At 40.1% G+C, this 25,443-nt stretch overlaps 1 long non-coding RNA gene across 1 annotated transcript; it reads right to left on the bottom strand.

Annotated features, from left to right (window-relative positions):
- Positions 1-21,746: 21,746 nt before the first annotated feature.
- On the bottom strand, positions 21,747-24,278 carry LOC145094614 (uncharacterized). Its single transcript, XR_013703438.1, has 3 exons — positions 24,170-24,278; positions 22,828-22,895; positions 21,747-21,928 (listed from the first exon to the last, which is right to left on the bottom strand). It is a non-coding gene; the product is annotated as an uncharacterized LOC145094614 (long non-coding RNA).
- Positions 24,279-25,443: the final 1,165 nt, after the last annotated feature.

Consider the following 25,443-nt stretch of genomic DNA (forward strand, 5'->3'; position numbering starts at 1 on the left):
CCTATAATGCTCAGAACTCATGCAAGCATACTCATAACGACCCAGAAGTTGGTTGCCTAATCAACTTCTGCCCTTCCCAACTGCATATACCAGCCCATACATTGCACCAGAAATTCTCAACCGCTGAACTAACCTTACGAGTCAACCCCATCGAACTCACCATTATAACCTTGAAGAATTCCTGACCACCACAAGGTCTCCGACCAATAGCCACCTGTCGTGGAGACCATCATCCTATCTCAAACACGCACAACATGCACTACCTTGCTTTGCACCTTGCCTCGACCACCAATAACCCTGGTCTCATGAATCTGTTCTGCAGGTCTCTATATCCAGTTCTCTAACCGCTCTTGAACAAATCTCTGATCCCTTCAATAAAATACCCGGTTCTCCTCCACTTAGGATTTGACCCATCACCGATTGGCGCATTAACAATCTATCCCACAGACTGTTTCTACCAGTAACATCGCACCTACTCTTGGAATGTGCTACACAATGCTCGATGATCTCTCCGCTAGAGATCAAGCAACTCCACATACCCTGAATCTCAGATGAAATCCTTAGAAACTTCTCCTCGTAACTGCCTCTAGTCATTCAGAATCTCATACCATCCCATTACCGGACATCTCAACTATCCAGTAGTAACCTTGACTCTTAGTCTGGAAATAATGAACTATCATACTCCTCATCCTCGACTCCTCAACCAACGTTCCATTATGTGAATTATCTTAAGAGGTGAGACCTCATTACCATACTTGATACCCATCATAGACAATAAGAGTCACCGCTCTGATATACTCCTCTTGATCATCCGACGCTACAGCTAATATATGCTCTATTATACTCAAATAGAGTGCATCCTTGTCCTTGACTATCTCAGTCCCCACTGACAACCTGCTCATGCTATATAATTACCTCGCGGCAGACATACTGCCCAATTACTCTGGTGGAAGATCGCCATCAATGCTAACCCTGGGGGTTTACCCCCAAGCTCAGAAACTGAAATCTCAACACCTCTTATGTTTTCCCACAGGAAACGGAAATAACACCACTCAGGTCACAGAAGGTGACATCTCTACTATCGGCTGATTGCTCAACTCAGGCAACAATCCTCCATGAACGCTATCTCTGCTCATCCTTGAGTCTTGCGACTTCATCTGACATTTCACCAAAAATACATTGGCATCATCTCGACTTCCCTCACAAGGGATGCTTCGTGGAAACTCGTTCAACATGGCCCTCTGGCCTCATACTCTATCGCATCCTATCTCCACCTAATCAATCACGAAGGGATAACTGGAAAAACACAAACATTATCTGCTATGAATCATGGTACTCGAACCACGACACCACCTCTCAATCTGCTATTTAGCATGGTACTCGAGCCATGATATCACCTCTCAATCTGCTACATAGCATGGTACTCGAACCATGACATCACCTCCTAATCTGCTACAAAGCATGGTACTCAAACCATGACATCACCTCTCAATCTGCTACTTAGAACCTCCGGAATACCCCCTGTTTCGAGTATGGGTCCTCTGCTTTCGATAGTACGGGCCCATACTACTTGCCACATCCACCCATACTTTCTACACGAACCATCTCAGAGTTTCTAAGTAGCTGCTCAACCTTCTCGACCACCAATCCTGTCCCGAGTGTTCGCTCCCCAGTGAAATGCTCTACTCTGTCAGCGTACTCATCTGATTAAGGTCACTCCCTAGGCTCATCCTAGGTTCTCACACTTATCCGCCAGCAGTTGCTGAGAAACTCCTTATAATGCCAGTCATCTACATCCTGAATATCATCACATTCACTTGGTAGCTAACTCCCATCATCGGAAGTTCCACAAAGCACGAAGGAAGCAGAATTCGGGCATCGAATAAACACGTAAAACCCACTCTAGGTTTACAACTCTATTTGCTCTACTCATACTCAACAGGTGTCACCGAGCTCAAGCAACTCTACCCCACACGGGCATCTAACTGCTCTCTTAGTAGGCTCCTCCAATGTTCATCTAGGTGTCTCTCTTAGATTAATCCTCTACTTGAAACTCTATCTCTGTAATATTCCTATTGGATACTCTTTCTCAGCACATACTCGAAAGCACATCACAGATAATAGCAACTCCTAGGCTAAGGCATCACAAATCAGGCCACTCTAGTCCTAAAATATGAAATGCCTAGCCTATCCTCTAGCATGCAGAATATCACAAAATATCTCATAGCACAAAAATAAGGTATTTTGGGAAATCATCGTTCGGGCTCTGGCAGATTGTACACACTACTCCTTCTCGTTTTCTCTCAGAAACTCTTGCTCATTTTAGAAAAATCATTTCTTTGAAAAATTTCTCAAATCCTCAGTTTGAGTCCAAATTTACCCGAAGGTCCATCCAAATCCCTCAAACCAAGGCTCTGATACCAACTTATAATGACGGGAATTTTTAAAACAAAAGTTTCATTTTTAATCATATAATCTTCATAATACACTTCATAAAACATCATTTATTTAGTTTAAAAAATATAAGTCCGTGTTTAATCAAATAATAATCCAGGATCTTCGAAACATAATTCTTTCTCTGGTGTGTACAATCAAGCCAATGTCGTCCTGCGATCCCGAGAAAACCTGAAACACATAACACATAACACGGTAAGCACGAAGCTTAGTGAGTTCCCCAAAATACCACATGCACATATTAGCCACTCGAGGTTATAACTTTAGTAGACCTTCCGATCCTACCCATGATGACCTTCCGGTCCTGCTATGTTGACCTTCCGGCCCAACTTTGTTGACCTTCCGGTCCTGCTCTGTTGACCTTCCGGCCCAACTCCATTGACCTTCCGGTCCGGCTCTGTTGACCTTCTGGCCCAACTCCATTGACCTTCCGGTCCAAACCCTATCGACCTTCTGGTCCGAACCAAGCAAGCTCATAACATAGCATATCACATAAAACATATATCACATATCGCGTATAAGCACATAAGACCTTCCGGTCACACATAATTACCTCTCTAGGTAAGGTATAGTGAGAAGACTCACCTCGGCTAGTAGGTAACCGACAAGCACTCGGAAATCTTGGACTAGCCTCTGCCTAACAAATAAGACAATCATTTCAATCATTATCCGCTTTATTACTCATTTACTTCTTAAGTCCTCTTTTTCCCCTTCTTACCCTCGGGATGGGTAAAAGTATATTTTACCCCTCCTTGGTCCCTCCTGCCCCTTATTGACCCACCTAGGAAGTCAACAGAAAACCAGACTGAGTCAACAGTCAAGGTTGACCTGACTCGCCGAGTGCACACTTGTGACTCGTCGAGTCCACTCGTACTCTCCACGTTCTTCCTAGGTTTCACTCAGCTCACTGAGTTGACTCCCAACTCGATGAGCTAACACTGGGTCAAGGCTACAAGGTCAGTCCTGCTATGACTCGTCGAGTCATCCCATGGACTCGGCGATTTGCTCCATTCAGATTTCCCATTCAGCCATCTGAGGTCAGATCTGTAACTCTAACTCATAGATATGACCTAATAATACTCAAAAGTCACATAAAGGTCCGATCTTAATATCCATGCATAACATATTTTGCTCTATATGCCATTTAGACTCCATTAAAGCTTCCTAACTTCAAAACCCCATATTTGACCAACAATGGCTTCCTACTTTCTGACTCTCAGTATCTTACAAGGTCCAGATCTATAGCATACTCAGAAGAGGGGGTTTGATGCACCCAAAACCCCACCAAAAGTGATATAAGCCCTAATTTCTCATACTCAAAGGATCTGTTCAATAAAGCAAGAAAGGTAAGGACTTCATACGTTGATTTGTAGCTGGAGATAGGGATGAAATAGATCCACAAGCTCTCTTCTTGATCCTTGCAACACCCTTGATCTTCTCCTCAAGGATTAACCTCTAATGAGCCTTTTTCCCTCGCTTTCTCACCAATGACTCTAGGGTTTCTCTCCAGTGAAGAACGACACTGATGGGGGTGTCAAGGAGGCTATAAGTGCCTTTAAATAGGCCTAGGCCCGAGAGAATTAGGGTTTCTACCAACAGAGCTGACTCGGTGAGTCATCTCTCGAGTCGTCGAGTCCATTCATTAACCACGTCACCAAGTCGCGACCCTACTCTACGAGTTGAGGCATCAATTCGTCGAGTCCCACCAAAATCCTTGAATTAAATACTTCAAACAATATACCTGGTAAACCAGATGTTACAAACGGTGTAACATCTCATTTGTTAAATAAATAAATGGATAAAATTAGTGAATGAATTGTAGCCCTAAAGTCCATAATATTTATCGGGGTGTTGGTTTCGAGGAGTCAAATGACATGATTTAGAGTTTCAGGGGTTAAAGTGTGATTTTAGGACTTATTTTGTAAAGATTTTCAGTAGCTAGGGGGTGTTTGTTATCATTTGGACTTAATGTGAAAGGATTTATGATGGATGGGGATAAAAGGGTAAATTTTGTACCTAATTTAAAAAGAATTTGTCAAGCAGGGGCTGGTTGGTAAAATTTCGGACTTGATTTGTAAGGGTTTTCAGAAGGAGGGGTTTAAATGGTAAATTAAGGATTTAAATTGAAAGAAAAAGAGAATGAGGGACTAAAGGTGTCATTATGGGATAAAGCCTTATGGGCGGCGTATATAACCTGTCAACCCCCCTGGTTCAAACCCTAACCCTAATAACATGTTTAACCACCACCCTCACAAGTGACCACATTCGCCGCCGCCAACCTTGTATACCCATCACCGGCCGTCGCTTAGTCGAGTTCGAGCACCACCATCCACAACCCTACTACCGCCAGGAATGCCGTGAGCAGCAAAGATCTTTATGTGGGTCGCTAGAAAACCGTGAGGCGAGGTTGTTGCTGTTGTACTCGGTGGGTTTCACACCACCATCTTCCTTCTCCATTTCTTTCCGACGTCGCATCACTACTGTTGTTCCGAGCAACTACTTTTCTGGGCTCCGATTTCCCTCTGTCACTTGTTCCTCCACTGTTGGATTGACGTGGCCGTTGCCGTCAGGCGGCTGTTCCGCTGTGGCCGCTAGGGCTGCTGCTTCCGTCATCATACACCACCAAGTGGGTGGTTGCGTCCAGATCTCCGAGCCAGGGCGTCTAGGTGTGGGTTGTGTAGTCATTCCTTTGTTAATGTGGCTGCTTGACCAGGAACCAAATAGAAACCACCGCCACCACCGTGAGGCGGTAGCTACCATCCCAAAACCGTCGTTGCCACCGCCGTGAGCCACCAGGTGGGTGGCTGGGTCCTTTGTACAAATTAGAATCGTGTGTTTATGTTGTAGGTGGTGTTTGATGGCCGAAAAATGGAGAAGATACCCACCATGTCCGCCAGCCATGGTGGCTGCCACCATGTACCACCACCGGCCACCACAAGGGTGTATGTGTGTGTTATTGGGATTTGTGTTGTAAATTTTAATCGGTGCTAGTATAATCAAAAGAAAACTCTTAACCAACACCGTGAGGTGGTGGCTGCCGCCTTCTACTGTTACCAACCGCCGTGTTGGGTAGCAGTGTGCTTTTGCTTATGTATAGTTACGTTTGGGATACTTGGAAAAAATGGACTAGAACCATAATCACCACCGTGAGCCGCCATTGATCACCACTACCCGAGGTGATAGTGCGCGATGCTCAACTTATGAAACCCTATTGGGCCTAATAAAACCCTAATTAGGGTTTAGAAAACCCTAATTTTAGATTTATGGGCTTCGGAGTGTCGGGACCCGCATTTTGGATGCATGGATTGGGATTATGTATTAAGCCGACCAAACAACATGATCAAACCAATAGATTGATGGACTTAATAGATTAAGTCCTTAATGGGTTAAGTAGGAACACTTAACCCTAATCGTCATTTTATGTGAAAACCCCTAATTGGGTTTGGATGCTTGTTGGGCCATTTATTGGACTAAGCTGCTGTGGGCCAATTGGGAACATATTTATGGACTAAGAAAATTATTGGGCTTTAGGATAAGGCCCACTGGATAGGCTTGTGCCCAATTTGGAAAATTGGGCCATAAGTGGGCCAAAATTGGGCCTTGATGATTATGATACATTGGACCATCGGAATGCCAATTTGTTGGACTAGAATAAATGGTTGGGCCTCAAGATAAGCCCATATAGAGGTTTGGGCCCAATTTGGAAATTTTGGCCATATGTTGGGCCTTGATTGATTATTTGGCTTTGAGATTCAGAGTTTGAGTTTGGGCCTTTGTGTTGAACCAAACTAGGTTAGGGGTAAGAGAGTCTCCTTACCCCAAGTATGGAGTTGTGGTTATGCATTGGAACCCAATTACTAATTGGGTGTCGTTTTGATGTTGAAAGTTCGGGAACATGTCAACTAGCAGCTAGAGCTTTATCCGTAGGACTTCAGCAGTCGGAGGTGAGTCTCCTCACCATACCAATGGGTCGAAGGCACCAAGGCCAGCCCATTTACTTAGTTGTGATGATTATTGTGAATGTGCTACCGATACCTTATGTATTTATGTGAAGACCATGTGGGGGTTCCCATGGAAATTAGTTATATGTGTTACGTTTGTTGATTGTGTAGTATTTGGTATGCAAGTTGTGTTTGTGATACTTGCATGGAAGACCTCGGGGGGTTCCCAAGGCTTTTTAGGCTAAGACCATGTGGGGGTTCCCTAACAGTGGGCTAAGACCACGTGGGGTTTCTAGTGGCACCCGGTGTAAGACCTTGGAGGGTTTCCAGGGCTTCCTTATATGTTTGCATGTTTCTCTTATATGTTTGAATGTAAGGTTTGATTGGTAGCTGGTGAAGACCATGCGAGGGTTCCCATGGCAGTGGGCTAAGACCATCAAGGGGTTCCTATGACACCCAGAGTAAGACCATTGAAGGGTTTCCATCGCTTCCCTATATGTTTATACGCATGGCTTGTGTAGTTGATATGATTTATGGGATTATGTTTATAAGACCTTGGAGGGTTTCCATGGCATCTTTATATGTGTATATGCATGGTTATGCGATTGACATGGCTTATGTGATTATGTGGGTATGCTCTGGGGAACTCACTAAGCTTCGTGCTTACAATTTTGTTTACTGTTTTAGGTATCATCGGTTTGGAAAGGAAGGGCCCGGCTTGATCGCAGCGCACACACCCATGTTTTCCGCATTATGTGATTTTGGGACGTAACTCTAATAAATGTTTTAAATAAGGAATGTTTTTGAATGATTGGGTGAAGTAGCATTTGTGTTTGACTATAATGAAAAATGAAATTTTTACCCTTGATTTTTGGGTCGTTACAAGTTGGTATCAGAGCCTTGGTTTGAGGGATTTGGACATACTTCTGGGTGTGTCTGAACTCAAACTGAGGATCTGTAAAGTTTCAAAACGAAAAATGTTTTCAAGAAAAGAGTTTTCTAAGACAAATAAAGGGGTGTGGTGCATGCAATCGGCTAAGCTCAAGTAAGTTTCCCCAGAATACCCATATATGTTAACTATTATGGCTTGATTTATGAATATGTGAATCGCATGCTAGTTAGGGCTAGGGGAGATGCCTTTATATGTTGTATGATCTGGTAGACTTGCATGCTAGTGCTGAGTAGTTAGCAATAGATTGGCCTGATATGTGGTGTTTGTAGCCTTGGGAATATTGGATGCCATGCTAGAATGAGAATTTGATTATTGGTAATAGTAACTACTAAGTGTATGCTTTTAAAATTTTATACAGTCAGGATCTTATAGCCTTATAATAATTTATTTGGCTTTATTTCATGTTCCTTGTCTAGTTGTGGTCCTAGGGTATAGTCTATTATTCGACAGTCTATTAGATCTTGTTCTGTGTATAATTTGCATGCATAAGGCAGCCGACAGTGAGGATGGATGGATGTGGATAGCATGAGTTATGGTATGTGGGCTGAATGTTCTATGATAGTTCTTTGGATCGGAGTGCTACTGCACGAATGCTGCTTGCTTTGTGCTTTGTGGAACTCTTGAATGATGGGAGTTAGCTACTAAGTGAATATGACAATATTTAGGAGGTAGATGGCTGGCATCATGAGGAGCTCTTCAGCAGCTGATGGCAGGGCGAGGTTGGGAACCTAGGAAAGCCTAGGATATGCTCTAGTGAGTTAGTGGGGTGGTTCGGTGAGGTTGGGAACCTAAGGGGAGCCTAGGAGTTGCTTTGGTGGGTATTGTGTTGTTGTTTAGTGGATATTTGGTGCATTGGTGTAGTAGGTGACTTAGAGGATTCGGGAGGATTACTGAGGAAAGTATGGAAAGCTGTGGAAGGTAACATGGGCCCATACTACTGAAAGCATAGGATCCATACTCGAATCGGTGAGATTCTTGGAGAATCTAAGAAGCATATGGGAAGGAGAATTTTTAGTTATGCTCTGATAATGGGGATAGCTGCTTTGCCAGACAGAGATGAGAACACATGAGGAAGGACCATGGTTTGGTCCCGGCTCTGGTGGTGAGCCAGTTAGTGGAAGACCTTCTAGGGTTTTGAGTTCGCCTTGGATCTCTTGTACCAGGCGGCAAGGAGTGATTGTGCGATCTATCGCACTTTCAGGATTAGAGAGTATGTCTTGGGGTAGTTAGTAGCCGGTTTAGGGCAGAGGTTGCTTCAGCTACAGCAGTTCAACCGTGAATGATTGAGTTGGTGAGTGTTCCAGGGTGCGAGACCCTGAATGATATGATTTCTAGAGCTCGAGAACAGGGATTGATTTAAAGCACATTGGGAAGAGGGGACCAGATCGGGTGCCTATATTAGAGGGTCCCGAAAAGAAAGCCAAGAGTCTGGGTCAGCTTATGAGAGGCCAGCAGGGCCGGATTCAATGCAGTTCTTACGGGAAACTACACGAGGGAGTTTTACATTTCAAGGGTTTTAGTAAGTGTATCTTTGGTTCTGTTTCTCTGCTTGTGCTTGGGTTATACCGTCAAACATTGTCATATTCCATTTGCATACCTTGAGTTACAGGGTGGTTAGTGAAAAGTCGTTTCCCTTTTTGTTGGTTTGGAGCGTCCAATGTTATTTGGGTCTATGGTCGAGATCGGTTCAGAGACATGATGCGGAAGGTCTACGGTCAGGATTGGCGACTCAGCCATTAGGCTTGGGTCAGCTTTTGGAAGCGCCAAGGGAAGTGGTCTACTACGGAGGCTTTGTTTTGGGCATCGGTTATTTGGATTCCAAGATATAAGTGTGGCCTCATTTCAAGGCGTCTGAGATTATTAGTTTCGCTAGGATTCGAGAAGTGTTCGTCTGATCTTTAGGAGTTGTGTGGTCTTTGGGGTTTGGGCCAGTAATAGAACACTCGCACGGGTAAGAAACAGTTTGTCAGCAATTGGTTATTGATATGGGCATATTTAGTTATAAAATTCATGCATTATTTTAATACTTTATGTTGTTTTTGTCTCATTTAATGAACAAAAGGTGTTTAATTAGTTTAGAATTTCATTTTTCAGCAATAATTACATGCTCGGATGGAAAAGGAAGCAGAACTAGCGATTGGACGCATGGATCTTGGATTTTAAAGAAAGAAGGACGTTGCTGGACAGCTTGACCCCTCGTCAGTGTTTTGGCCATATCTCATGAACTGTAACTCCGATTGACGAGATTCAAAATGTTCTGAAAACTAGACACAATTTCGGACGACTTTCATGTTTTGAGAAAATGCTGATTCCAAACATAATCGGCGAGTAGGCCATCAACTCGCCGAGTTGGTCAGAAGTTTCGCGATTCTAGACGCGCTGACTTGCCGTACACGGGTTTTAAGTGACGGACTCGCCGAGTAGGTCACGGGACTCGCCGAGTAGCCTCTGTTTTGTGAAAACCTATATAAAGGGACTTTCAGATCGATACCCTAAGATCAGTGTTCTAAAAGGCGCGCCATGGTGGGCGCCAAGGCGCGCCATGGCGTGAGGCGCAACGTCGCCGTTACGAAAAGCTTCATAACGTTGCTGTTAGGCGTGGTGCGTGGCAAGGCGTGATATGGCGTGCCATGGCGCGTTATGGCGTGTTATGGCGCGTGTTTTTTCGTTTGAGACACGTTTTTTTGCTCTTTTTTATACCTTTTCTAATCGGATATACAAGTATTGTGTTTTTTATTAACTTTCTGTTATTAGTTGTTGATATAACACTTCTAAAAACTAGGTATATTTGATATAAATTTATATTTATGCGGTAATATAATTATAAATTAATACAAAATCGCCGCCTTACATCACGCCTTGAAAAATGCCATGGCTCGCCATAACTCGTTAAGCTTGAGGCTTGGCCTCGCCGCCACGCCACGCCTCACGCCTTTTAGAACCTTGCCTAAGATAGAGATGAACCCTTGGAGGCCAATTGTCGACTAAAGGTGCTGCTGGAGCATGGGAAGCTAAGGAATCAACCCTACATTCAATTTTAAGGAGAATCAAGTCAAAATCAAGTTTACTCTTACCTAATCTCTTGTTTGAACTATGTTTTTACCAATTGATTTCGTTTTTGTGCTTGTTTCTGCTGTAATCATGAGCTAAAAACTCATAACTTCTGTTTAGGTAGATGAATTTTTGAACATGGATTGATTATTTGATTAGGATTAATTTTAATTGGTGATTATGTTTTATTAAGCTTGTTAAAGAACCTTATGTGTTAACAATAACTATTCTTTTATTAATAAATCAGTAATTAAGTTGTATGAACATCTCTTAGTTGCTAATTTCATATGATTTACGTGACCACATAGTTGTATGTCTAGGAATAACGAATGTGAAACTAGAATTAACTTGAAGATAGGTAAGTTAATGTGTGAGCTTGTGTGATACACCATCAACAAGAGGTTAATTGAATCACCAATTTGATTAGCTAATTACAAGTCTTTCTAAACCCGAATCAACAAACTAGGAAATTCATTAATTTGGACAACTGGCCATTGCTTGAATTAATATGTTTTCTAAGGATTAGCTATAGCGAATGTGAATCTAATCACTTTAGTCAGTAACCAATGAAGAATTAATCCGATATATTTACCATAAAATCATCCATGGGAACAAATGATTCGAACCTAAACAGAAGGACTTTTTAATCATTGAATTTAGTTGATCTTTGTTTTCTTAGCTATTAGTTGCTTAGTTTGTGTGTTAGTAAAGTATTTAAGTTTCTAGTCTTGCAAAACTAGAGAAAACTTTTTTTTACTTGTTTTATTTAGATAATATTAGCATTTATTTTAATTGTTTACCGTTCCCTGTGTTCGATACCCTACTTGCTTGAACTATATTACTAATCAATAGGTACACTGCCTTTCGTGTGTTTATTTTGTGTCTAAGTTAGTAGGATTAAAACTAGTTTGTTTCACACACATCAGTTATCAAAGAGTAAGAAGGATTGGGAATCCTTTAAATCTCATGTATTGCGAAAACTTAGTCAAATCTAAGTGGGGGAGAATTGCACAGGTATAAAGAAACAGGAGCACTTTTGAAACTGGGATAAGTTTCACATCTCCGTCAAGGAGAAAGGAGGCCCAAGTGGCTGTTTGGTATGAGGGTTGTGAGAGTTTGGAGTTCGGTAAAACTCCCCAGCATGTGAATCGCGTCTTCTTGTGGTTTGATAGCAAAATTTAGGGAAGAAGGTTGGGGCTCCAGTCATGAATTGAGTTCAGTTTGGGTGTTCGGTCGAGTGTGTGCTTGACTCTATATGTGTTTCAAATTGATAGATTAGGGGTAAGGCATGGGTTGTGGTTGTGTTAGGGTGAAAGTGTTGTAAGACTACAGGGGGAGCCGTAGCATTCACTAGTAGTCAGATAATGTGGAGACTGTTGTAAGACTCCGGAGGAGTCGTAGCATTCACTAATGGTCAGTTAGGATGAAAATGTTGTAAGACTACAGGGGAGTCATAGCATTCACTCATGTTCAGTAGGGTGAAAGTGTTGTAATACTACGGGGGATCCGTAGCATTCACTAGTAGTTAGATAGTGTGGAGAGTGTTGTAAGATTGCGGGTGAGCAGTAGCATTCACAAGCGGTCTGATAGTGCGAGAAGTGCAGAAAGACTACAGGGTAGCTATGGCATTCAAAAATTTGTTTAGATGACTTAGGCCAGTGTGGGCCAGTTCACAAGGTTGTGAGTAGGTCACAACATAATTGGAATCATGGAACGGTAGGTCGAAGGAGAGCGTGTATGATGTAAGACTACAGTTATTCTGGTAGCATTCACCTTTTTGGCGTTGGATTCAATGGCGACAGCTTGTTAGACTATTATGGTCAAATGGACCAAAAGGATTGATGGAGCCATGAATGGCGATATAGCTACGACAGTTATTGCTAGTCGAAGTTTCCTTCGGGAATCGCGTGGAGCGACTGTAAGATCGCTCATTGGTTTAGCAACCGGGCAGGAATCCGGTATTCCGAATGAGTTTTATGTCAAGTATAAGTGTACTGCAGGGAAACTTGGTATGTGATTCTACTTTTTGGTGAGAACCACCAGTTATCAGAAGTTGGATAGTCATTTTAAGGGATAAGTGGAATGGAAATAGCAATGGTTCAGTATGTGCGGTATATTAGGGAGTTAGACCATCTCAAGATTTTAGGCTTCAGATTAAGTAATGTGTTTATGTTGCAAGGAATGTGTTCACCTTCAGATTGTAGAGCCCTATGAGGGTTGGTTTTGATTGCCTTAGGAAGGTTGGGATTATGCACAGGATTGTGGTCATATCGTTCAAGTTGTCGAGCGTGTACGGGATGGTAAGGAATGATTTCGAGGACAAAATCTAATTTAATGGGGGAGAGTTTTAACATCCTGTTTGTTCGGGGTGTTGGTTTCGAGGAGTCAAATGGCATGATTTAGAGTTTCGGGGGTTAAAGTGTAACTTCGGGACTTATTTTGTAAAGATTTTCAGTAGTCAGGGAGTGTTTGGTATCATTTGGACTTAATATGAAAGGATTTTGGATGGCTGGGGCTAAAAGGGTAAATTATGTACCTAAGTTGAAAAGAATATGTCAAGCAGGGGATGCCTGGTAAAATTTAGGACTTGATTTGTAAGAGTTTTCAGAAGGAGGGGTTTAAATGGTAAATTAAGGATTTATGTAACACCTGTTCCAGGTATTACTTGAATTATTTAATTTTAGGGTTTTGGTGCATGGAATCGGTGTTGTGGTGCAAAGTTATTCATGATTGACTTTGTAAATGTTTGACTTTTGTAAAACCCACTCGGTGTTGGCGAGTAGGCACTGTAAAGATAAAACCCTAATTTTAGGGTGTGCACCCTATATAATCTCCTTAAGAGCCTTGAGGCTAACCTTCTATCAGCCTCCAAACCCTAAGAACATCTGTGCTAAACCCTAATCCCCATCCTCTTTCATTTTGTGAGCTAGAGTGCCTTTTGAAGCTTAAGAAGAAGGAGATGGTTAGAAGAAAGAGAAGATCCAGCAAACCAAGCCCTCACTCTTGAGCTTGACCATCTTGTGGACTGCTATAAGTCTTCAAGATTCAATTTTTATCTTAGAATATGGCTACATCTTCAGTTTACTCTTCATTTCCTATCCTTCTTGATGATTCCATGCATGGGGTTCATAAAGTTTGCAACTTTATGGATCTCTAGGGCAAAATTGTCAATGGTGGGCTAGATCTAGCCTTTGGTCAAGCAAGGATGCCATGCAAGGGTTTTTATGGCATATTTCCCTCTTTTTGGCCATTTTGACCTAAGAACATGCATTGGACATGCATATCCATAAAGCCCCCATCTTTAGAACGTTTTGAGGACTAGAAACTCTTCTGGAAAGGAGGGATTCCAGATCCCTAGAGTTTTGGACCATATGGCAAAGCTTTGGAGCTTTCCAACCTTTGATAAGGGCCTTAGATCTTTTGTAACGGTTCTAGAGGGTAAAGTTGGAAACTTTATCCTTCTAGACACCTTACGGCTTCATATCTAAGCCCTGGAGTCCCTGCATTCAGTGTATCATCACAACAAGCAAACAGAAAGGGGGACTCGACGAGTTTCCCTAGCAACTCGACGAGTCGGATTGAGTTTCCCCACCTTCTGGATATCAAGTGAACTCGCCGAGTTGATGAAACTGTTGGATTTTGTGTCTAAGCCCATCACTATAATCGGTATGTATTTGACCCGATTGTAGCATGGTCCTTTTGGGTTGCCTTCACTAGTGCAACTTGATAGGATGGATTATTGAGAATAAGGTTATTTATGGTTTATTAATATATTACAAGTATAATATATTAATATGGAATTATTTAATTAGTATTGATCAAGAATTAATTTATTAATTTTGTGATCAAAAGAGACTAATTAAATATATGGGGATTGATTATGTAAATCAATCATTTTTGTAGTGTGAGCTTATGATCCATGATTATGGGCTAAACTAATCCATGGATAGCCCATGGAGGTAGAACCCATGGAGCATAAGAATGTGGAAAGTCATGGGTTATTAGGGTTTACCAAGTGTAACCCTAGCATGTCCAACACTATAAACCGAACCCACCATAGACCAAAATAAGTTGCCTCCTCTCGCTTTCCTCAGTCTGTTTGTGATGTTGTTACTGTTATAATTATAGAATTGGTCATGTGTCTTTCAAATGGTTCAGTCTCATGTCAATAAGGTCAAGTATGGATTGAAAAACATGATCACAGTCTACATAGAAACAACTTATGATAACCATAGAAATGTTTTACACTTGGCATTTGAAATGGTTGAGGAGATAGTGCAAGATTATTTCTTGTTGTGTACAGAAGAATTGACTAAAATAGATACCAGATCAGTTGCATACAAAATTCTCATGGAGCTTCTACTAACAATTGATGTCGATAGAAGACCATTAGCCAAGAACATCACAACAATTATACCTTATTTTGGATATGCTGGAGCAGATAGAAAGACTCAATGGTACAAATCTATTGTTATAAAACTAGAAGCAAATCTCATTACTAAAGCAGTGTGGTCGTCTAATGTTGGTGGAGTTGCTAGGGCACATGCTTTTTCCAAAACATTATATGATGCACCAATGAAAATTATTGAAAAAAAGGGTTGTGGACACAATTTAGCTGGGGTGATGAACTTAACTGACATTATAAAAGGACAGTTTGTTATATCGGATGACGTGATCGACACTGAGGGAACTCCTTTGAAGGGTGCAACCACTAAAATGTGGCCATGGGAAAAGGATACTAATTCTTTATCCATGGAAAAACGAAGTATGAGGATGAATGTAATGCCCGTGTTTCTAGGCTAGGCATTAATGATGATTTAATAGTATAGGTTAACCTTTGTAACCCGTTTTGAAATAATAAAATTGAATTATTTGAGTATTGTGTGTTTTATGCTTAATTGTGTGATTTAAATGAATTAAGGATAAATATAAACGTTAAAATAAAATGTTAGATAAACCTAATATCTATGAAGGAAGTTGTAGTGGTCGTGACAAGGATTTCGGATATATAAAGAATGCCAAAATCCGAGTTATAACGAAGAAGTTATGACCTGCCGAAATTTCGCGACAGAACCGGTATGCCACTGTGTGATGTAAATAATGAATTTACGATAGAGCGATTTTTAGCCTTAGTGATCTAAACGAAAGTCGTAGGATACGTTAAACCGAGAGCATGCATAAAAAGAACATCGAAATCTGACTTCGTATGAGGGAGTTATGATTTTTCTAAGTTTCAGCTTAGTAGTATGCATCCCAAAGTTTGAATATAAGATCGAGTGATATTCAGCCGAAACAATCTAAACGAGAATCGAAGATCTCGTTAATAGTAGTTCAACGGTAAAAAGACAGACGAAAACGGACGTAGGATGAAGAAGTTATGAATTTCTAGCGGAGTTTTCCTGTCCCGGCCTACTAAAAATATAATATTAAAAATAAAGTCAAAATTAGCCGACAGAGTTTAAACGAAAGTTATAAAGTATAATCTCACATATGCATGAATATAAAGAACGTCAAAACGGAGCTCGTATGCGAAAGTTATGGAATTTTTAAAGATCTGGGCACACACTTCGAAGCTTATCCGAAGGGAACGCCCCGCGTTGAGAACGGGAACGCCCTGCGTTCGTTTTGCTCGGTCTCGGATTGACCACGTCGCCCCCTAGTCGCATCACGAGTCAAGTCTGAAGGTCGGTAAGCGATGACGCATGAAGACTGCCCGAACGCGTTGCGTTCTGAGGGAACGCCCTACGCTCCGGAACACCCAACGCTCTTCGCAGGAACACCCTGCGTACTGAAGGCCAGGCTTCTCCTATAAATATGATGCGAGGCCAGCCGTTATCGGTTGCTAATTTCCATTCTTTCACCCCTTTTTCTTTCTTTCTACTTACAAGATATACCCCCTAAGTCCTGGTATCATCTTGACACCCGAAGCAAGTCCCGAAGCCTCGAAGATCCCGAGAAAAAGAGATTTCAAGCCGAAACTCTGCTCACGTGAAGTCCGGTTTTGGAGAAAACATCCCGGTTTCATCAAAGAATATTACTTTAAGAGTCGTAGTGCTGTCCGATCATCGTCTTATCAAGTGAGTGTATATTCATTTTCTTCTAACACATAGATACAAAGTATTCTCTATAAAATACATGTTATGTGTTATACATTATTTGTTTATTTGAAATAAGTGTTGAATAAATGTTTTATACAAGTTTTAAACTGTGTGTGTGTGTGTATATATATATATATATATACACACAAAAATGTTGGGTAAAACATGGGTAGATAGTTGATGTGTGATAAAATGATGAGAGGCCTCAATGTTTCTGTTGTTGATATAGTCATCTAGCTGAGTATGGATGACGACCACGGACTCTTTCTAGACACTCCAGTGGAACGCTGGCAGGTTTATAACCTGTAGGTGTTTGTGAACGATGTGTTCTCCGGTGTACTCTATCCCCCTCATGGTTGCCTTTAGGACATTTATTGTCGAGGAAACCTCTTGCAGTAATGTCCATCCCAATGAAAATCCTTAGACTAGGTCCCTTATGATAGTTGTTTTTAGGGACGTAAAGTGAGGATAATGGGAATGGGTAATCGGGTTATTGTTGATTGATGAACTTAATATAATTATTTATTGTGGGTTGAAAACCCTATATACTCACTAGGCTCCCAAGCCTGACCCACTCAATTTTCTTTGTATTATAGGTAGTGGTTTTTAGGGACGTAAAGTGAGGATAATGGGAATGGGTAATCGGGTTATTGTTGATTGATGAACTTAATATAATTATTTATTGTGGGTTGAAAACCCTATATACTCACTAGGCTCCCAAGTCTGACCCACTCAATTTTCTTTGTATTATAGGTAGTGGAACCAGAGCGTAAGTTGGATGACTTGTCAAGATATTTTGGATTATAGACCAGTAGTTATATGTAACTGTTGTAAGGTCTATTTTGTACTGTTTATGCTTTTGGTCTGTATCGGAACATGACATCCCGAGTTTTGTTATATAATGAAAATACATTTCTTAAAAAAATGCTTTGATAAATTTTATTTTACCATATTTTGTTTTGGGAACAAATTCCGCAACTCTTTTAATCAAAGGATTACTCTGAATTTATTTTAAAAGCATAAATAAAAATTGGTCTTTTCTGGCCGTGAATAAGGGGATGTCACAATGAATGTGGAGTTCTTAGAGAAGTTTGGAGTTGAATAGTGGTATTTTCGAGACATCAGCATTGCTCCCTATAGCGTAACATTGAGGAATCTATTATTAAGTTGAATAAAACTGGAGCACTCAAAGCAAAAGCATAAGAAGATGAAGAACTAAATAATTTGTATATCTACGATGTTGAGAATACTGATGTGGCCTACAAGATTGATGAGGAAGCTATTAAGATGATCACGGGTGCAGTGGAACAAGTGGGTGGAATATTTGTGGTGATTGTTGTGGTGGTTGTAGATCATGATAAGGCTAAGGGAAGAAAGAAGATGTCACCTGAGAAAATTTGGTTGTTATGCATTATTTTTATCCACCTTGAGGACTAGGTGGTTCTTTTGGGGGTGGGGTATTGTTATACCTCTGATATTTGGCAAATAAGTTAGTTAGGGGTAATATGGGAAATCCTCAAATTAAAGAGTATCTTATTAATGGGTGGGGCATTTTAGGCATTTTATAGTATTTAGATGTTATGGCAGATGGTATAAGAAGAGGGTAGTGGGCAGGGAGTGAGGTATTTATCTTTTGTGTGAAAATTGGAATGCATTCCTATTAGGAGATTGGCTATCTCGAATCAGCTATACTATCTTCATTCTTGTAATCATTTGGGTATTATAGAGTGTTTCAAATTAATATTAGAGTCATTTGGTCATTTTTATGTTATTAAATATGTTATTACAAACCAGTTCATAACAACAATCTAAATTAAGTACCATCTATTTCTTGGATTAATCCACAAACCCAACATCCAAAACCCCCAAATATAGATAAACAAAATCCTTTCTTCTTTCTAGTAAAAAAAACCACCAGCTATCTATAAAAAATGAAAAATAAGGATAAACTATTGAAAAATAAAGTTAGAAACAACATATAAAAGGAAACATAGTTTTTTAGAAGTAGAAACAACAAATATGCATAAAAACGTAAATAATAGCCCATTGCCTCCCCGATCACATCCTCATGCACCCATAACTTCTCTTTTCCACCAACCATTTTAAAGTAGAGAAAGAATCTTGAGCTTAATTAAGAAGTAGAAACTTTGCTTGTTTTAGATTTAGTGAATAAGATCAACCCAATTGAAGCTTCTTTCTTGTTTCGAGATTTTAAAAACACATTTTTATTCAATTCGACTTCCTACCTTATGTCGTCTCTTCCATGTATTCACGCGGTGTGACACTATCCCAAACGTTGTTCTATTGTGCCACTTGTAGGTGTAATCTAGAATATGGAAAGTATGCTGCATAAGGAAAGTTAGATGTTTAGTCAAATTAGGAAGTTTTCCTTGGTCAACAAGTTTAGGTAGTTGCCACGATTTTGAATAACTATAAATAGGTGTATTTGTTTTCTCTTTTTAATTTTTAATCAGCTTAAGAATAAAGCAGCCTAAAAAGTATTCTCTTTTATTTTCCATCTCTTCCACTGTGTGCTTGTGCTTGTGTTTTCTACCTGTTACTTTTTTTTCTTCATGTTAACTCATAACAATTAACAACAGAGGGTTAAGGAGATTAAACTTTCATTGTTTAAGAAGATTAAACCAACATTTGGTATCAGAGCGCAAATCTGGTGCGATGTCGAACAAGGAAGGATCGGTTACTCTTCAATACCCAATGTTGTCTAAGACGAATTACGTAGCATGGTCTATTAAGATGAAGATTTATATGCAAGCTTAAGAGGTGTAGGAATCCATAGAACTGAAGAACCCACCAAATCTGATGGGTGTGAAGAGAGACAAGATGGCAATGATAGCCATCTACCAAGCGATTCAAGAGGAGGTTCTATTGACGATTGCGGAGAAGCAAACAACAAAGGAAGGTTGGGAAACACTGAAGATGATGTACTTGGGAGCAGATCGAGTCAAAATAGCCAAAGTTCAAACTCTCAAACCCGAATTTGAGATGATGAACATGAGTTAATCAGAGACCGTGGATGATTTTTTTGCAAAAATTGGAGGTATTGTAAGCAATATTCGAGCTCTTGGTGAAACAGTTGAAGAATCTTATATTTGTGAAAAAGTTGTTACGAGTCGTACCCTCCAAATTCGTTCAACTTGCATCAACAATTGAACAATTTGGTTATCTCGATGAGATGACTTTTGAAAAGGTGGTTGGAATATTAAAAGCTCATGAGATTCGTATTGGGGTTCATAAAGAAGCCGAAGAAAAGAAGCTATTGTTTACAAATGAAGAGTGGTCGGAATGGGAAAGAAGAAAAATAATGAAGATCGTTCAAAACAACAGAACAATAATTATAATAATAATCGAGGTGGTGAAACACGAGGACGAGGAAGAGGTGGTTACAACAATTCCAACAACTCCAACAAAGGACGAGGTGGTGTTAATTAACAAAACAAAAGAAAGAATGACTCGTGATAATTGTCAAGAGTTTGGTCATCACACTGCTGAGTGCAAGAACCCACATCGTAAGAGGAATCATGAAGCCAACCTAACTCAACGACAAAATGATCATGAGCCAACACTTCTGCTTGCAAGCCAAGTAAACTATAACGCCTGATTCCCAATACGCATTTAATTTAAGCATTTATGTGTTTTTTGGGGACTCGAAGAGTTGTAGGCCCAACTCGTCGAGTAGGATCGTGATCCGCGGGCATTTTAAGTGACCTACTCGACGAGTCAGGAGACTGACTCGGCGAGTAGGTGTTGTTTGAGTGAAACCCTAAATCTGAGGGTTTGCACCATATTTAAACGTCTTAACTCAGCCTCCCTTGTCCCTATCACTCCTAAGAAGCTGTATATCGAAACCCTAGCCGTTTTTTTGTGTTCTAAGGCCATTTTGGTGCATTCGGGTGGTTTGTGAAGCTTGGAAGGAAGGAAGAAGCTTGAGAATTCGAGTTGGGGATTGTAGATCCAGAGATCTTACTCCATTTTCAGCTTAATCAAGGTAAAGTGCCCCTGGTTTGGTCTCCATTTGGTTATTCATCCTTAGGGCTTAGATTTTAGGTGCATTTAGGGCTTTCCCAAGCCATTTTCGGATTTGTGAGGTGTTTCATGGAGTTCCACTTTCATATCTGAGTCATTGGAGGGGTCTCATAGCATAAAGGTGCCAACTCTATGGCCATGAGAGCTCCATGCACATTGTAAATCACATTTTATGGATTTTTGAGCCAAAGACCCCATACATGTGCACCAAGTTTGGAACTTTACGTGTAAAATGGGCATTAGGAGGCCAGATCTATGGTTTTGAGGAGTTAAGACCCATCTAAATCGGCTGTATAGTAATGGACATGGATGGACTCGACGAGTCGCTCTTGGGACTCGGCGAGTCTGTGTGTATTGACCACTAAATCCTTTCTGTGGATGGACCAGTTGTTAGGGAAGGAAGTCCCTTAGTTGTTTGGACGTGTAAAGGGACCTGGAAATCGTGGGACTCGATGAGTGGATGAACAGACTCGGCGAGTCCAAGGCAATCTCCCAATCTTTAAAGATAGACTCGACGAGTTGTTCATACAACTCGACGAGTCATAGGCTGGACGTCTTCATATGAGGAGATGAACTCGACGAGTTCAAGGAGGGACTCGGTGAGTAGGATGAAGATGGTCCCGATGGTTTGAATGAAGGAGAACCCTTCGAGTTCTTTCTAGACTCGACGAGTTGAGTCGAGGTTGGATCGGGTTAATGGGTATAGACTCGACGAGTTGGTAAACCAACTCGGCGAGTCAGGTCAACTGGGTGTTGACTTCGACCAATGTTGACTTTGGTTGATTTTGATTTTGACATTGGTTAGGGTTGTTTGTTTTGTTTGATGACTTGAGGGATGTCGTGTAGTGATTGAGGAGTCGAGGAGATCCGACCTTCACACCGAGGATTGTTCAGACACTACACGACATCGAGGTGAGTTACCTTCTAGTAGAAGTGGGTCTAAGGCACCAAGGCCGGCCCACTAGTAGATGTATAGTTATGATGATTGTCTTTGTGATAATTGTCCGGTTGTTGATGCTTGATATGCGAGTATGCTAGCTTGCTTGATATATGACTATGCTAATTTGCTATGTTATGTGAGATAGTATCAATAGGAGAGGATTAGTCCCCGATTCGGTCGTTAGTGTAACACCCCAAATTTTTTTGAAAACTTTTTCATCCTATGGTTTTAAAAACATTCGGGTCTTAACCCACATTTAACAAAAACCGGTCCCGCAAAACATTTTCAAATTTAAAACAATGGGTGTTACCATTAAGCATCAATACAACCATAGCAAGCCAATAAGAATTACATCAATATAATTAACAATGAACTTAACAAGTCCCACTCCATACTCTATCACTTGACTTCTAACTTCCATCTATCATCATTTCTCCTTAAAGGTAACCTGAGACACATGGCATTAAAAAGAGATACGTAAGACAATAATGTCTCGTGAGCTACGTGGGTTTGTGACCCAAAACATTTAACACATTTTTACCAAACATTTCATCTTTGCAAAACATAGTTTTAGACCACAAAACATTTTCAAGGAAAACTCATTTCATACATTTCATAAATATCATTTCATATATTATCATTTCATTTCAAAAGCCATGCTTCCATATTTATTTTCTTTTAGCATTAAGGGCTAATTTCGGTATTAAACCGTTGCCATTTTTATACTTAGGGTCTACGTCCAATAAAGGAACCACTCCCAAGTCTAGACCAAGGTGAAAAAAACAAATCAATCCACCAAGGCATCATTTCCAAGGCCAAGGTGGAAAGAACAAATCAATCCACCAAGGTATCATTTCCAAGGCCAAGGTGGAAAGAACAAATCAATCCACCAAGGTATCATAATATGACATCTATCTCGCGAATGGGAGGCGTCACCCCGATAGATTCCGCTAGTGCCTCTCACGAGGTATCATGGCCCGGACAGTTTTCATTTCATTACTTTTCAATTTCTTTCATTACTTTCCATTCCTTGTCATTACTTTACATTTTTTTTCATTACTTTCCATGCTTTACACATTTCATACATTAGTATCATAAAATCATTTCAAAAGTAAAGCATCTATATTTCAAAACATTTCAATCATATTTTCAAAACATTCGATCTTCTAAAACGTTCTTTTCTTCCAAAAACATTTTTGCCTTTAAGACACTCTTTCAAAATACCCTTTCCAAAAACATTTGACGCTTTCGTTTCAAAACAATTCATATATCAAAGCATTGCATTTCATTATCATAAAATCATTTTGCCATGTACCCCAAAGTGGAAAAATCCCAACACGTACTCACCTCAATCACACGTAGGCTAGCTAGCTTCTTCTAGTTCCTTTCCTTATAGAAACACTCTCATTCAACACCTATATAACATGGACACATGTCATTAAATGACCAAAATATCCCTCAAAGTTTCCATTAATAAATTTTATTGTTTCATACTATTCCTTATGTAAAAATATGAATGTAGGCGAAAACCGCGTGTAAATCCGAGTCCGTATGCAAAAGTTATGAGGAAAATACTAAAGTTCCATCTAGCTGGGCAATCTGCTGTCTGTGCGCGTGCCGCGTGCCTGACCACGCGGGTCGCGTCCCGTAGCAGCCCAAACACCCTCAAAAACTCACTTTTTGAGTCTTAAACTTGCTTAGATGGTTTTGGTCTTTTAGTTAACCATTTGGAACACCTATAAAGGTCTTTAAGCACTACTAGAGGATGTTTTATCATGTCAAAACATTCAACTTAATTCATTAAGTCCTCAATCAACATGTTAAGTTTATAGTGCTTACAAGCACTCAAATGAAAGGGTTAAGAGCTCAATTTTCTCAAAAACACTCTTTAGCCAATATGACTTATTCCCAAATCATTTAATACATCATCGGGTGTTTTCAAGTAGATAAAACATCATTAATATCATTGCAAATACTTAATCCAACTATGGAATCCTCAATTCCATTCCATGTTTCCTAAGTTGCCCTTTTTGCCCAAACAATCACTTGAGATAGAACCTTACTAGCATCGCCTCGTGTTTGTGTATCACTATCATCTCTTGAGTGTCAATTCATGTTCATGAATATCATTCACTTCTTATATGAGATTCATTATGTAATTACCAATAGATTTCCCAAAATACCCTTATGGCCAATTATTCCATAAATTCAACTATAGATCATTCAATTCTTCATGTTCTTGCATTCAAATCATATTGTTAGTATCAACTCATGATTATGAGTATCATATACTCATCAAATGCTCACATTCAAAGAATTTCATTGTTTTCATCATAATTTCTCACATAACCATCTAAAACCCATGTTTATGCAAAACTTTCCCGCCATAAATGTGTTTGATCATTCTAATTGGATTCATTGCCATGAAACCTCATCTAGATAATTGAATCCATTCCAATCTAACATATAAACATGAAATCCTCATTTTGAATTTCTAGGGTTCATGAGTGCTTTTACCCAAATCCTCAAATCCATCAATAGGATGATTGGAGTGAGATTGGGATCATCAAAACAACTAAAGGGAGGTTAGAAACCAAAACCCTAACCCTTATAATAAGCTAAATTTGACATTGGGGTCAAACCCACTTCACAAATCCAAATTCTAGGTGAAAAGGAAGAGCAATAATACCTTGAACCACTTGATTTCTTCAGAACTTGCTCCAAATGAACCAAGAAGGATTAACATCGACCCCTAGGGTTTTTATTGAGCTTGAATCGCAACCCAATCTCCTCTCTTCTCCTCCTATTGTTCTTGTTTGGCTGAAATGAGGAGGAAGCATTCTTATTTTTGGATTTGTCATATTTGGTCCTTCTAGTTTACATCTTTTGGCAAATTTACCATTTCTTCATTTATTTTCACATTTTCTTAAAAGGTTGACATAATGAGTCCTTGAACATCCCATTCGTAATATTCCTCATCCAATTAACCTTGGTGAGTCAACTCTTGGTAAAACATACTTTTCTAAATTAACACTTTGGGTCCCTTAACTTTGAAATGTTAGCATCTCAACCTTTAACTTTGCAAGCTTCATATCGAATAATAATATGATTATCCCTTCATTATTTATTTAAATAATTCACCTATTATTTATTTATCCATATTAATTTAAGAACCCGGTCTTAAATTTTTAGGATGTTACAGTTAGGACCAACGGGTAGGTCGGACACCCCAAATATGTCTGACAGCATGATTGAGATATGATTTTATGTGTTAGCAGTAGGGGTGAAATAGTCCCCACGTTCGGTTGTAAGACCAAAGGGTAGGTCAGCACCCCAGAATGGCTCGACATGGGTAGGTCAGCACCCCAGAATGGTTTGACATGGGTAAGACGGGCGCCCCAGAATTACCCGACAGTATGTATGCTATGTGATTGCATTGGTATGAGGTATGATGGGGGAACTCACTAAGCTTTGTGCTTACAGTTTCAGTTTTGGTTTCAGGTACCTCTTCGTCTAAAGGGAAGGAGTCGGCGGTGTAGCAGCGCATCACACACACACACACACATGTTTTCCGCATGGAGTTTCCTGGGAATATACTCTGATTTATTTTAATTTTGACAATATGATTATCAGACACATTGTTATGTATCTTCTTTTAAATGATATGACATGGAAAATGTTTTAGTAAACTATGATGTGAATTACTTAATTTAAAATGAAATTTTTGGCCTCGGAAATTAGGATGTTACATAAACGATGAAGTTTACTTGAATGAGGCAAAAGTTAATTCCAAGCTAAGATCAAGTGAACAAACTCCAACCAAATCAAAAGTGTCGCATCTCGTCAATGGAGCAAGCAACCACATGACTGGCGAAAAAGGAAAATTTTGAACCCTTGATCTGTCTACTAAAGGTTATGTGAAATTTGGTGATGGATCTAGAGAGCGAATAGAGGGGAAGGGTT

Source organism: Lactuca serriola, chromosome 3 (assembly GCF_051521515.1).
Source record: "Lactuca serriola cultivar US96UC23 chromosome 3, Lser_US96UC23_V15, whole genome shotgun sequence".
NCBI lineage: Eukaryota > Viridiplantae > Streptophyta > Magnoliopsida > Asterales > Asteraceae > Lactuca > Lactuca serriola.